Here is a 15733-nt window from a genome sequence, read left to right on the forward strand (position 1 = left end):
TGTATTTTCCCTTTATTTTTCACACTGTTTTCGGCCGAAAATCGCGCCCATGAGGGGGGGGGATTTTTTTTCACTCGGGGGGAGCATGGCAACGATGAAACGGCAGCTCAAACACACCTGCCAGCTGGATGGGTCTCTCCGTTGCAACGAAGCAACGCATATTCGTTGCAACGGGTGTGTTTTAAAAAAAAACCTTTCTTAAAGGGAAAGGGGCTGTTTGGGAGCATGCTAACGGCCGCCCATTGGCTGCTTGACGTCCAGGGGCAGGACGAGCTCGGCAATAGCGCTTCCTTTCTAGCGATTTTTGCCGAGACCGGAAGCCTGTGGGAAACGATAGAAACGCAACTGGATTCCACTACAAAGGCAGGTATGCATAACGACGAATTCCACTATTTAAAATGGCGATTTTTCGTTCAGCAAACAATTTGCTACAAGGATCCCGGTGCGGAAAGCCCCTGGGTGAGATGCCAGCATGCATGCATGTTCAGGTTATGTTCCTTTGGCTTCCATTTGTGAGATTTATATGGATACCTTTCCTCTTGTGGCACCTGAGAATGTAGATAAGATCTTTGGAGAGGTGAGGCTTACCACCTGCTCTTGACTCTTACCTTTCCTGGCTGTTAAAAAAAAAGCTGGGTAAGAGGAATGATAAATGCTTCCTTGAGAGCTGGAGTTGTGCAGCTCAAGATGGCTGTGATCAGATCCATTTTGGGGGGGAAAAACCTCCCTGAACCGTACTATGTTGCAGATCTTGGGCAAGGTGTTAAGAGTGGTTTGTTGCCTCTCAGCTCCAGGAGTTCTAGGAAGCAGCTGGTTTTCAGCACCCATTTCAAGCTGATTTCAGGCCAAGATTTGTAGTATGAACTGTTTTGGTCCTCTTAGTTGTTGACCTCTATTGAGAGCTTGACAGGGGGAATGTGACCCTACTAATTCTGCTGGATTTTTCAGTGGCCTTTGATACTGTAAGCCGAAGAAGAAGAAGAAGAAGAAGAAGAACAAGAAGAAGAACAACAAGAAGAAGAAGAACAAGAAGAAGAACAAGAACAAGAACAAGAACAAAGAAGCTGTCAGCTTCGGCAACCAGGTGGCTGCTGCAGTGGCTCAGAGAACTTTTGCCCAGCTGCTGCTTTTGCCCATTCCTAGTTCAGTCAGATCTAGCCACAGTAATTTGTGCTTTAGACTGGACTATTTCAATGCACTCTGCTTGGGGTTCTTTGAAGAGTGTTCAGAAGCTGCAGTGGATAGACTGCTGGTCAGGGCCAGCTACCAGGAACATATGGCCTCAATACACTGGCTACCAATCAACACCCAACATCAAGGCAAAATGTTGGTCTTATACTTTAAAGCCCTACATGGTTTGGGACTTAGGTATCTGAAGGACCATCTCCCCATGCATTCCCTTCTGGGAATTAAGATCACAAAGAGTGGCCCTCCTGACTGTCCCACTGATCAAAGAAGTTTGTCTGGCTGGCACAAGGGAGAAGGCCTTTTCAGTGGCAGCCCCACTTATGGAACAACCTCCCAGGAATAAGTGCCTGGCCATCTCATTGTCGATCTTCAGAAGGCAGTTTAAGTTAAATGGCAGTCCTAACTGGAGTCTTTAAATGGTGACTTTTAATGGGTTTTTAATATTTGTAATTTTGTTTTATATTTATGTGTTTTATAAAGGTTTTATTTACGCTTTGAGTTCCACTAATGAATGTTTTAAATAAATAACTTGGTCCCCAAACTGCCCAAGCTCAGTGGTGCTCTTATATCCCAAATCATAATATAGCTAACGAAGGCTAAGTGTGTATATAATATAGTCACATCCATGGAAACAGTGATCTCATCACACTGAATTCAAACATAATGTTCCTCTTCGGGGTTTTCTGTGGGGAGCAATAACTGGACTGCATCTTTTCAACAGAAGCTGGTTCCTGACAGTGTTGACAGGCTAGCATCCATGCCATCACCAACACTGCCCCCTCCTATTCTCAGATGACTTTTGCCCTTTTAATTTTTTTAATTAATCTGGGAAATACCTGTGCTTGTAGCACTTAAAAAGAAAATCAAAGGCAGGTACCTGCCTTAAGCATGAAGACTATTAGCTGAACTAGCATTTGTCTGTCCATAGAGCATTTTGTGACAGGCTGAGAAGAAACAGCCTTGTATGAAGGGGCAGGCATGTTGTTTGCATTTGGGGAAGTGGTACTGCTTTACGAAATTCCTTCTTTTGCATTATGCACATTCTGTAAGTCATGAGACAACTACACAGTTTTCATAGTGCTACTCTGTTGTGAGGCAGAAAGGACTTCATGAATGAAAGCCATTGTTGTTGTTGTTATGTGCGAAGTCGTGTCCGACCCATCGCGACCCCATGGACAATGATCCTCCAGGCCTTCCTGTCCTCTACCATTCCCTGGAGTCCATTTAAGTTTGCACCGACTGCTTCAGTGACCACCTCATTCTCTGTCGTCCCCTTCTTCTTTTGCCCTCGATCGCTCCCACCATTAGGCTCTTCTCCAGGGAGTCCTTCCTTCTCATGAGGTGGCCAAAGTATTTGAGTTTCATCTTCAGGATCTGGCCTTCTAAAGAGCAGTCAGGGCTGATCTCCTCTAGGACTGACCGGTTTGTTCGCCTTGCAGTCCAAGGGACTCGCAAGAGTCTTCTCCAGCACCAGAGTTCAAAAGCCTCAATTCTTTGACGCTCGGCCTTCCTTATGGTCCAACTTTCGCAGCCATACATTGCAACTGGGAAGACCATAGCCTTGACTAAACGCACTTTTGTTGGCAGGGTGATGTCTCTGCTTTTTAGGATGCTGTCTAGATTTGCCATAGCTTTCCTCCCCAGGAGCAAGCGTCTTTTAATTTCTTTGCTGCAGTCCCCATCTGCAGTGATCTTGGAGCCCAGGAAAATAAAATCTGTCACTATCTCCATTTCTTCCCCTTCTATTTGCCAGGAATTGAGAGGGCCGGATGCCATGATCTTTGTTTTCTTGATGTTGAGTTTCAAGCCAACTTTTGCACTCTCCTCCTTCACCCGCATCAACAGGCTCTTTAGTTCCTCTTCACTTTCTGCCATTAGAGTGGTATCATCTGCATATCTGAGGTTGTTGATATTTCTCCCTGCAATCTTGATCCCAATTTGTGACTCCTCTAATCCCGCATTTCTCATGATGTGCTCTGCATACAAGTTAAATAGGCAAGGTGACAGTATACAGCCTTGCCGAACTCCTTTCTCAATTTTGAACCAGTCAGTGATTCCATGTTCACTTCTCACTGTTGCTTCTTGACCTGCATATAAATTTCTCAAGAAACAAATAAGATGCTCTGGTATTCCCATCTCTTTAAGAACTTGCCACAATTTGTTGTGTTCCACACAATCAAAGGCTTTAGCATAGTCAATGAAGCAGAAGTAGACGTTCTTCTGGTACTCCCTAGCTTTCTCCATGATCCAGCGTATGTTGGCAATTTGATCTCTAGTTCCTCTGCCTCTTCGAAATCCTGCCTGTACTTCTGGAAGTTCTCGGTCCACATATTGCTGGAGCCTAGCTTGTAGGATTTTGAGCATAATTTTGCTAGCATGAGAAATTAGTGCAATGGTGCGGTAGTTTGAACATTCTTTGGCATTGCCCTTCTTTGGGATTGGAATGTAAACTGACCTTTTCCAATCCTGTGGCCATTGTTGAGTTTTCCAAATTTGCTGGCATATTGAGTGTAGCACTTTTACTGCATCGTCCTTTAAGATTTTGAATAGTTCAACTGGAATGCTGTCACCACCACTAGCTTTATTGTTGCTCAGACTTCCTAAGGCCCATTTGATTTCACATTCCAGGATGTCTGGCTCCAGGTCAGTAACTACCCCATTGTGGTCATCAGGGATGTTAAGCTCGCTCTTGTATAGTTCTTCTGTATAATTTTGCCACCTTTGTTTAATCTCTTCTGCTTCTGTGAGGTCCCTACCATTTTGGTCCCTTATCATACCCATCTTTGCATGAAACGTTCTCTTCATATCTCCAATTTTCTTGAAAAGATCTCTGGTCCTCCCGATTCTATTGTTTTCTTCTATTTGTTTGCACTGTTCATTTAAGAAGGCATTCTTATCTCTTCTAGCTTTTCTCTGGAATTCTGCATTCAGTCGGGTGTATCTTTCTCTTTCTCCCTTGCCTTTCACTTCCCTTCTCTCCTTAGCTATTTGTAAAGCTTCCTCAGACAGCCATTTTGATTTCTTGCATTTCTTTTTCTTTGGGATGGTTTTAGTTGCTACCTCTTGTACAATGTTGCGAACCTCCGTCCATAGTTCTTCAGGCACTCTGTCTATCAGATCTAATTCCTTAAATCTATTTGTCACCTCCACTGTGTATTCGTCGGGAATATGATTTAGTTCATACCTGAGTGGCCTAGTGCTTTTCCCTACTTTCTTCAATTTAAGCCTAAATTTTGCAACAAGAAGCTCATGATCTGAACCACAATCAGCTCCTGGTCTTGTTTTTATTGACTGGATAGAACTTTTCCATCTTTGGCTGCAGAGCACATAGTCAATCTGATTTCTGTGTTGACCGTCTGGTGATGTCCATGTGTAGAGTCGTCTCTTGGGTTGCTGGAAAAGAGTGTTTGCTATGACCATTGTATTCTCTTGACAAAATTCTACCAGCCTGTGCCCTGCTTCATTTTGTACTCCAAGACCAAACTTGCCTGTTATCCCGGTTATCTTTTGGCTTCCTACTTTAGCATTCCAATCCCCCATGATAATAAGCACATCATTTTTGGGCGTTGCTTCTAGAAGGTGTTGTAGGGCTTCATAGAACTGATCAACTTCATCCTCTTCAGCAGCAGTGGTTGGGGCGTAGACCTGGATCACTGTGATGTTGAATGGTTTGCCTTGGATTCGAACTGAGATCATTCTGTCATTTTGGGGATTGTATCCCAAGACTGCTTTTCCTACTCTCTTATTGATTATGAAGGCTACTCCATTTCTTCTGCGAGATTCTTGTCCACAGTAGTATACCTGATGGTCATCTGAATTAAATTCACCCATTCCTGTCCATTTTAGTTCACTGATTCCTAAAATGTCGATGTTCAGTCTTGTCATTTCTTGTTTAACCACGTCCAGCTTGCCTTGATTCATGGATCTGACGTTCCAGGTTCCTATGGAATAAAAATCTTTACAGCATCGGACTGTCTTTTCGCCACCAGTTACTTCCACAACTGAGCGTCCTTTCGGCTTTGGCCCAGCCGCTTCATTCATTCTGGCGCTACTCGTACTAGCCGTCTGCTCATCCCCAGTAGCATATTGGACACCTTCCGACCTGAGGGGCTCATCTTCCAGCGTCATATCGTTATGCCTATTGGAACTGTCCATAGAGTTTTCATGGCAAAGATACTGGAGTGGTTTGCCATTTCCTTCTCCAGTGGATCACCTTTTGTCAGAGCTCTCAGCTATGACCTGTCTGTCTTGGGTGGCCCTGCACGGTATAGCTCATAGCTTCACTGAACTACGCAAGCCCCCTTGCCACAACAAGGCAGCGATCCTTGAAGGGGGATGAAAGCCATACTAGTAAGTGAAAAATCCATATCAAGATGGAAGTAGCTGAAAACATGGTGGAGGTGGGGGGGGACAGCAAGGGGTATTGTGCTCTACACAGGAGGTTAAAAAATCAGATCATGCTGACATTTATCACTTCAATATCAGAAAATCATGTGTTATCAAAAGATTGTTGCCATAACCACCCAACTCTACTTGAAAGCCAAGCAACGGATTCAAGCAGCCTCCGTAAGAATCTTAACAGTGAGAATAAAAGCATGAGTAAGAGACTTGGCAGCACCACATGTGAGAATCACAGAGGTCAAAAGGGCCTTTTAGACCATCTAATCCAATCACTTGCTTGATGCAGGGAAATCCAAAACTAGAACATACCCAACAGATGGCTTCTCAGCCTCTGCCTGAAGACCTCTGTCTGAAGACCTTCTCAGCCTCTGCCCTCCCCCCTCTGGGGCAAGAGAGAACAACTCTGCTCCATCCTCTATATGGCACCCTCTATATAGCACCCTTTAAAATACTTGATGGTTATCAGATCCCCTCTCAGTCATCTCTTCTCCAGGCTAGAGAGCCAGTTTGGTGTAGTGGTTAGGAGTGTGGACTTCTAATCTGGCATGCCAGGTTCGATTCTGCGCTCCCCCACATGCAACCAGCTGGGTGACCTTGGGCTCGCCACGGCACTGATAAAACTGTTCTGACCGGGCAGTGATATGAGGGCTCTCTCAGCCTCACCCACCCCACAAGGTGTCTGTTGTGGGGAGAGGAATGGGAAGGCGACTGTAAGCCGCTTTGAGCCTCCTTCGGGTAGGGAAAAGCGGCATATAAGAACCAACTCTTCTTCTTCTTCTTCTTCTTCTTCTTCTTCTTCTACTTCTTCTTCTTCTTCTTCTTCTTCTTCTTCTTAACAGACCAAGCTCCCCCAACCTTTCTTCATATGTCTTGGTCTCCAAACCCCTCACCATCTTTATTGCCCTCCTCTGGACACACTCCAGTTTGTCAACATCCTACATTTTACCAACTTGTCAACAAGAATATCATATGGAACCTTTTCAAAAGCTTTACTGAAATCCAGATAAACTATGTCCACAGCATTCCCCTGATCCAGCAAGGTAGTCACTTTCTCGAAAAAAGAGATAAGTTTGGTCTGACATGGCTTGTTCTTGCAAAACCCATGCTGAGTCTTAAAAATCACAGCTCTCTGTTCCAGCTTCTCAAGGACCGACTGTTTGATGATTTGTTCCAAAATCTTGCCAGCTACAGATGTTAAGATGATGGGTCAGTAGTTACCTGGATCCTCTTTTTCCTTTTCTTGAAGATGAGGACAACATTTGCCCACCTCCAATCATCTGGCACCTCACGTGTTCTCCGAGAAGTGTCAAAAATAATGGTCAGAGGTTCAGAGATGACATCTGCAATTTCTTTTAGTACCCTTGGATGCAATTCATTTGGCACAGAAGACTTGTTTCATTTAAAGAAACTTAGTCATATAAATTGGTCTGACAATCTCAGTTAGTTGAGTGTGGACATTCCATGGGGTAGCTGAATTTGTGAACAATCAGGGCATCTTTTCTGCTTGCATTTGGATTTATAAGTTTGCTATGTGTCCTATGACTCCCCGCCCCCCCCCCCGTGATTTTGACCTCTTGCTCTGTTGTCTCTACCCCCATCTGCTTCACTAGCTATTGAGCTAACCTCCAATGTAGAATTTTTAGGAAATTTCTTATTAAAAATAGTGGATAGTGGGCAGTTAGAAGAACTGCTTCATTGAAAACTTTGTCAACATATTACCATCTAGCAATCTGATACTCCTACAGAGGGAAAGTATAAATAGTGTGAAAATAATAATAGCAATAAACGAAAGCATATGTTTCACTACTGAGCTACAGCCCCTATTACTTCTTGTTGATAGTGGCTATAACTAAACCTGCAAATACACTGGTGCATGTGAAAAAGGAGCCTCGTATGATTTGGCATAAAATACAGACCTTTCTAATCACACTCAGAATCTCACATGTAAACTACCTATCAACAACTTCACCACAGCTCACATCATGCCTACAGCGAAATCTCAACTTTCCTATTTAGCACAGAGCTGCACTTTAAATATACAGCAGCAGCTGCCACTGAATAATACTTATACAGTTCTTCAGATGAGTTTTACAGCTGCCAGACACTTCTAACCTAGGCTGGGGAGCTTAGCCACAAAAGGAAGGAAATACAGCCAAGGAGAACACATTATCTTTTTGCAGCACTGACAAAAGCCTCATTGTGATGGGAGCGGGAAAGCAAAAGGGTCCGTGGTTCTTCTGGTGATACTGACACAAATGTTTGTTCCAGCTCTTTAAATATACATGCATATATTTATTCATTTGTCCTTCATTTATATAGTGTCTTTCTCCCCAATGGGGACCCAAAGTTGCTTACAGTGTCCTCTCATCCATTTTATCATCACAACAATCCAGTGAGGCAAATTAGACAGGGGTGCAACTGGGCCAAGGTCACCCAGCAAGCCTCCATGACAGAGTCTTCCAGACTCTAACCACACTAGGCAGTTCTGATTGTAGAGTGACCCAATATTGCTGCTTTCTTGCCTCCCTCCATTCTCATATTACAGAGGTACAGGATGGTCCTGAGTCCTGACACAATTGACAGATGCTGTTGCAGGGCATGCAGCCATAAGAACGAAAGAAGAGCCTTGCTACATGAGACCTTGCTACATCTGGCCCAGTCTCCTGTTTCCCACAGTGGTCGATCAGGGACACAGAAGCCAAAGCCTCCTCTTCCTGTTGCCCCAATTTAGCCATCACAGTTGATAGCCATTGATGGATCTCTTTGTCTTACTGAAGCTTCACGCAAGCAGACAGAAAAAGGACCCAAGAGAAGATCCTTCCATTCGTGGTTAAATGCCCAGTTCCCATCTGAGAAAATCTGTCATTTAGATGTGAGCATACCAAGTTATGACCTACCTGCAGGAGCAAAATCTAGCATTTTTTTTGCTCCAAGAGCACCCAGACAGGCGTTCCAGGAATCCCACAGGGCATGACAGCAATAGCCAACCGCTGTTTGTCCCCCTGATCTATGGTTCAGTCCGTATAGAAAATAGCTCTAAGCACTGGCCTTCCATTTTTTAGCTTTAAACAAACAGCTCATCCTCAAGAGGGGAATTACATTGTCTGCCATTTGCTACTAAAAAGCTATTTGTGGTGAGAATTTATTTATGAAGTAGTGCAACTGTCCTAAAGTTTCCAGGCTCTTGCTTTTCTTTTCATCTTTGAGCCAAAGCTCTTAGCTTCTTCTTGAGCATTGCTAACAACGGGCTTCTTACTGGGGGTATCACCAGGATTACATTCTCTGCCAGAATCCTCTGGAATGAGAATCACTCTGACTCAGAGCAGAAAAATAATTAACCCTCATGATACTTCTCTGAGGAGCGAATAGAATGCATAACAAGCTTTATGGGGCATTGAATTAAACCTGCTCCTGGGGAAAAAGAAATTCCGTAGATTTTTATACTGAAAAGTTGAGATGATGCTGTTCCAGTTCAGAAAACCTCTAACTCATCTATCTCCAGTTCTCTGGTTTCCATATTTAGCAGACACAGATTGACCAACATTTGCTAATTACCTTATCTTGGATTTTAAGGAGGTCTTGGAAAGCAACCCCATTCTCATCAGCAGACCAGCCTTATTGGGTTCTTGAAACCCAGTTCATTTAAGTCTTAACTCCCTGTGTTTTTTAACAGGATACTTACTTTGCGGGGCAAATTCAGTGATGAATAATCTCAGTAGTTTTGGCCAACCTCACATGTGCCATAAAAAGCATATTGCAGTCCTTCTCACATGTGAAAAACTGCAGCAGTGGGGTGTGTGGGAGATATGTGAGTATCAAGTTTCCAACTGTAAAAACCTGAAAGGCAGCTTTAAGTATGCTCGTAATGGCATTTTTGAATTGGTTCTTTGCCATCCAGAGAGGTAGATTTACCATTGCATTTCAATCTCCCCACTTTCTACAATACACACATGATTTCATATCCAACAATAGCACTAAAATGTAACAGTTACCTGTTTTGTCTGTACAGACAGTTTGCTGTGCCACATATGTAGTGACTGGCTGTCTTTATTTTCTTTGTACTAACTTTATTTTTTTTTAAGTTGTCAGTCCTGTCTGGGATGAGTTTGAGAGAAGCTATATAAAACAACGTTTATTGCTGCTGCAATTAATGTTGGGCAAGTTCATTCTGGTACAATTTTTAGATTAACTCCATGTTAAATTGATTCCCACAAACTCTGCGTTTTGACAATGAAGTTAAAAATGTTCTCTACGGAGCTTGAGTTTATACTTATCCAGTCCATGGATATGTCCATGAATGTCAAAATAGCTCCAAATCCTCCAAGTATCTGAACTTTGAAAAGTATGTCATTTAAGAATTTTTGTTAGGAACCGAAGCTGGGGCATCACAGTTCTGCTCCATGCCATCAGACAATGTGCCTGTGCGGTTTTTGCTTACACCCAGCAGATGAAGTGGAACAGAGAAGACAGCTCTAAGCTCCTATTTAGTGTGTGTGTGTGTGGGGGGGTCTTGCAGGTAACATCTGATTTTCAACGCCTCCATTATTTCCCCTTTCCCTTTCCTGGAAGGTCCTAGATGCTTCTCTTCCATTCACCAGCCAACCAACGATTATCAATGCTCCTGTTTCACTTTTCTCTCCTTCCCTCCCTCTGGCAACCTTTGCGTGAGAACTATGGCCCAGTTGCATGGTGCTGGCTGTGGGGTTTGTGCCCAGTGCCAGTGGTGACCAATGGGCCCAACTGCATAGTGAGAAACCAGCAAGGACTTGTGGAGGAGGGAGTTCCTCACTTTCCCCTGTTTCCTACTCCCCACAATATTTACTTTTTCCCTCTCCCTGGCAACCCCATATCCTGTCCCTTCCCTGCTTCCATTCTACTTCCCACTCACCAGCCAACCTTTTATCTGGCCTCATTTTTCATTATTTATTGACTTCATTTATTTCAATTTGCCAAAGGCTGAATGCTCTTCTGTCTTTCGAGTTGAGGGACAGAGTTCTTGAAGGACAGAATTCCCTTTCATAGAATCATAGAACTGGAAGGGATCTCCATGGTCATCTAGTCCAACTTCCTGCACAATGCAGGAACTCAAAACTACCTGCTCACCCACTCACAATCTGCCTAAGCTCATAAAATCAGCATTTCTCTCAGATGACTATCTAGGCGCTACTTAAAATCTTCCAAAGAAGAACTCACCACCTCTTGAGGAACTTCTTCTGGATGTTTGGCTGAAAATTCTTTTGAATTAATTTCACCCCATTGGTTCTGGACAGACCCTCTGGGGCAACAGAAAACAACTCTGCTCCATTTCTTTCTTGATTCCTCTAGGACTAATGATAGATCCAATTGTCCTAGTTATGGATTTCCTGCAGCATGTGGTTAAATGTTTTTCTACAGGTCTCAGTATCCATTGAAGGACTGGAAGGAAACTTTGTTTGTGGCTACAGGCTCCTGCAGGGTAGTCCTTCATCTTTCTTAATGGACAATGTTATCTTCAGCATTTTAGACAGAATATAGCAGCCTTTCTCAACTTTTTACCATTGAGAAACCCCTGAAACATTCTTCAGTCTTCGAGAAAGCCCCCAAATGGTGCAATTGTGCAGAATATGGTTGGGAAGTATAGTTGTGCACATCTCCACCTGGGGCCCCTACCCTTCCCACCCTTCCAGGCCCATCATTGGTCACTGGGGTGGGGGGTTTGAAATGACCATATATGGTCATATCACCGAGTAAATGTTTTAACAAATTTTATATATATACACATACACATAATACACACACACACACACATATATATATACAAAAATAATTAACTCCCAGCCATTTGGGAAACCCTTCCATGGTCATCAGGAACCCCCAGGATTTCACAAAATCCTAGTTGAGAAATCCTGGAATATAGGCAGGATATTTGTTCCCAAAATTTACATGTTTCTGCAAATATCCAGAGAATCCACCAAGCTTATTTCTCTGAAAATGGGAGCCAGTTCCCATTGGCATCTTTAGGGAATTAAAAAGAAGAAGCTAAAAATACTAACATGGAAATAAATTACTTTTGGTATGGATATAATATGCATATTCAGAAAGAGGGAATCCCCTCCCATATGCATAATACATGAGTACTGTGAAGACTTCTCTTCACTCCTGTTTTCTACCCCAGGCCCTAAATATTTAATTTCTTGGCGTAACAGTCAGAAAGAGTTTTTAAAGGCAAGAAAAAATCACACTTGTGTTAAAACATTCACTAGCTTTCAGCAGGAGTTGGCTGTTTCTATCTTTTGTGCAATTACAACTTTCCTTTAAAGAGAGAAATCCTGTCCTCTGACAAAATGGGGCAAAAAAGAATAGGATTAAACATGGTTGTTGCTGCACTGCTCAGCACCATCACATGGTAACCTCCGAGTAGATACAATATTTCTGTACTGGCCAAATACAAAAAACTGGAGTCATGTATCTACAAGCATGAAAAGCTCACAAGGAAATGTAAATGTCACACCTCCGCAGCATAGTAATGCTGCTGAGAGGTAAAAGATTATAAGAAACAATCCTTTCTTACCAAGCGCAAGATTCCTCTTATGCCAACACCTTTGCTTCAGTGTAATACTATACACCTAAAACATGAGTCTTCAGCCATAAGTCTTCATTAACATTGCACAGGCGGTGCCAAAGAAAACAAGGGCCAAACACTCCATGGCCATAGAGACAAATGTCAAAGAAAATACACACAAACACGCACATACAAATATAGGTGAGGAAAGGGGAACAGGTCTACAAAAGCTCAAGAATAGCATTAATCACCCAAGCGATCAAGTAAACCAATACAACAGAGGATGAAGGAGTAACAGCATAACCTCTCTCTTCCCCCACCTTATTTATGTATTGTACTGCACTGTGTCTTTATTTGATGTTACCCATCCTGAATCTATTGAGAAGGGCGAGCTACAATTATTATTATTGATGTTGTTATTTGTCCACCCCACAACAGCACTACCTGTCACACTGGAACATATAATACAAATCTATTGGATCTGAAAGGGCAATGCTGTGACTTATTAGACAAATATTAAAATGTGATTGGAACCCTCTAAAACTGACCATAGAGAAATGTTCTCTGTAAAGATTAGTGCCTGCAGCAACTGCCGTATCCTTGTAACTTCAGCGGGACTAGAAGAGATTCTCAAGAGATGATCTTAAGAATTAATGCAAAAGTGTTTTGCCTCTTTCTATTTTCCCAGCCTTTCCCAACCCTTTGCTAACATGGATGGCCTTGCTTGAAACAAGCCATCTCCATGTGGGTTCTAGATGCAGAGGAACGATTGTTAACAGAGTAGAAGCTGCAATGGCCATGTTTGTGAAAGTAAGTTGGCAGGGAGACCATTAATCAGGCTCATGTTGGTTGAATGGTGGAAGAAGCCCTGAGGGAAAACCACATGAGATCACTGCTGTGGTAACAGTGCTTATAACAAAAAAGCCAAAAATTGAGAGAAATTATTTGTGGTTGTGGTGCAGAAGTAAATATAACTCCTAGTGCAGATGGGAACAAAGAAAGACAAAAAGGAAAACTGAATTACGGGTAAAAGCTACATAGGAGAGAGGAGTGGCCAGAAGCTCTCTCAATAAAATATCTTAAATTGTCAGTAGAAGACCTGTAAACTGTCTAAACAAAAAAAGCAAATACTATAACAACATCAAAATAGTCTTTAAAATATCCATAATAAGCACAACTAAAACTAAAAACTGTCTCCACCCCCAATTATCTTGGAATTTCCCAACCCAGAGCTGGCAGCCCTACTGCTGAAGTAAAACGGCAACTGGAAACAAGCTGAAATGGAGTCCTGGCAAGGCAGAGGTAATACTGATTGGGAAGGCTGAGGTCTTAAAAGATACTGTGCTTCCCACTTTTGATGGGGTCCAGCTGACACATTGACTCAGGTCTTTTCTGCATCAGTCTTTCTTTCGCCTTGACCTGCATCTGATGTTTTTTTCTTGTTCTGCATTTCACTCTGCTATCTCAGTGCACATACATCAAGGTTTTTCCCCATTCTGCATTTTTTCCCCTCACTCCAGTTGCTCTGATTGCATTCTGTTTGTTGTTTGTCCGTGTTTTTAAAGTGCTTTTTCGGCATTCCCCCCCTCCCCTTTGTTCACACCAAACCCGAAGTTACTTCAAAGCATAATGATTCCATCGGTTTCCCCCATACACCCTTTCCCTGCCCCTGAGAGGCCAGTCCATCACTCCCCTGCTGCCCACATGATCATTCCTCTCATTCTGAACCTCCCACCACCCGCTCTTTTTCTTTGTGTTAATGGATGCTGTATGCTAAAATTGGCTTTTGTTCTGAATGCACTGAAGGGCACTGAAGAGCCTCTTCAAATGTTGATATGATCATAGACATTATCATTCAGTTTTAACTTTAATTGTCAAGTTGCTAGGTTTATGATAAATGTTTGTTATATTGAAAACCATTTAACACCTTGAATGTTTTCCCCTCTATACTTCTGAAGAATTTTCACATTCATTCACAACAATTCAAAAATAAAAAGAAATTGTTTGCCAAGCCATAAGGGTGCTGTCATTTATTGATTTGAAATCCCCAACACACTCAGGTAGCTTAGGATGCAGCAGTTAACAACTATTTCTGTTCTTTTTCTCTGTAGTATTGGGTATATTTGCAATTTTGCTTTAAGAAAACTAAGGCATTTAGACTTTTATATTTTATTTATATGTCACATACTACAATTTTATATGCCACCTAAATTATAAATAATACATTCATGTTGTTAAATGGTAAAATAAATTTAGAATGATAAAAAAGTATTTCATGGATTTCATCCCCCTCCCCAAAGTTTGTTAAAAAACAAACAAAAATCCTGATCGAATTATAATCCTAATTGTGAATGCATGTAAATGAATTAAGACATGCAAATAAGTAATGATTTCCGACCTTGTTGAAGCATCTTGCGCTAGTGCTAAAGGAGTCTGCTGCCAAACCCTGTACTGCTTATTTCTGCTTCTTAGCAGAACAGAGAAGCTAGTCTTTGTTCATGGCTCTCTCTCTTTTGATTTTCATAACATGAACTTTTGGGAAAGTATTATAAATGTTTAAGACAAAAATAGTTAATAATTAATGCCCGAGTATATTTTTTCTCCTAAAGTTGTTCTTGCAAGAAAGTGTTATTTCTTGCCTGATAGGAAAAATCAAAGAATTAAACTATGGCACAAGGAGCCCCAGAAGACTAGAAACTCTTGGGAAGGCAGAAATAGGGAACTGTCTGCAGTAGTCTACTGAGGTTTAGCCATCGTACAAAATTAATTTCTTATGTGAATATTCATGAATAAGCATTATCACTAGTAATAGCTTTGCAGAATTACATTACAATAATTTAACACATTGTGCAGGAGAAGAAAATTTAATTTAAAAATCTGAAGTTGGATTAGAAATGGCACTTTTAGAAAATCACCCATACAGGTATTGCTGAGGGAATGAAGAAGACTCCTTTTCAAAAGGCTTGCCCATGGAATGATCGGTGGCACCCTAGAAATTAATGGTGTGTAAAGACCCTTTTCCCTAATCACCAACAATGTAAAAGCACCGTTATATACATGGCCAATCCATACTCTATGCAAACAATGGCTTGAAGGCCAACCAATCATAAACTGGACTAAACTATAATAACGGACTAATCTGAGGTCCTGGTTAAGGGCCAATCAGAGCTCTCAGTGGGCTGCCTGAAATGTATATATTCAAATGGGTAGCCGTGTTGGTCTGAAGTAGCACAACAGAATCAGAGTCCAGTAGCACCTTTAAGACCAACAAAGATTTATTCAAGGCGTGAGCTTTCGAGTGCAAGCACTCTTTGTCAGACTAAGAACTGACCATCATAACAGTAGGAATGTACTTTTCTTATATATTCCTACTATTATGATGGTCAGTTCTTAGTCTGACAAAGAGTGCTTGCACTCGAAAGCTCACTCCTTGAATAAATCTTTGTTGGTCTTAAAGGTGCTACTGGACTCTGATTTTATTTTGAAATGTATATAAGTTGCCTTCATGCCTGTTGTTCCCTGTTCGGTGTTTGGAGTAGGAGTTGTTTTTGAAGAACTTGGAGTCTGTGTCTTGCTGAACCCACAGACTTATTAAGCATCATG

This window comes from Paroedura picta, chromosome 1, assembly GCF_049243985.1.
Source record: "Paroedura picta isolate Pp20150507F chromosome 1, Ppicta_v3.0, whole genome shotgun sequence".
Taxonomy (NCBI): Eukaryota; Metazoa; Chordata; class Lepidosauria; order Squamata; family Gekkonidae; genus Paroedura; species Paroedura picta.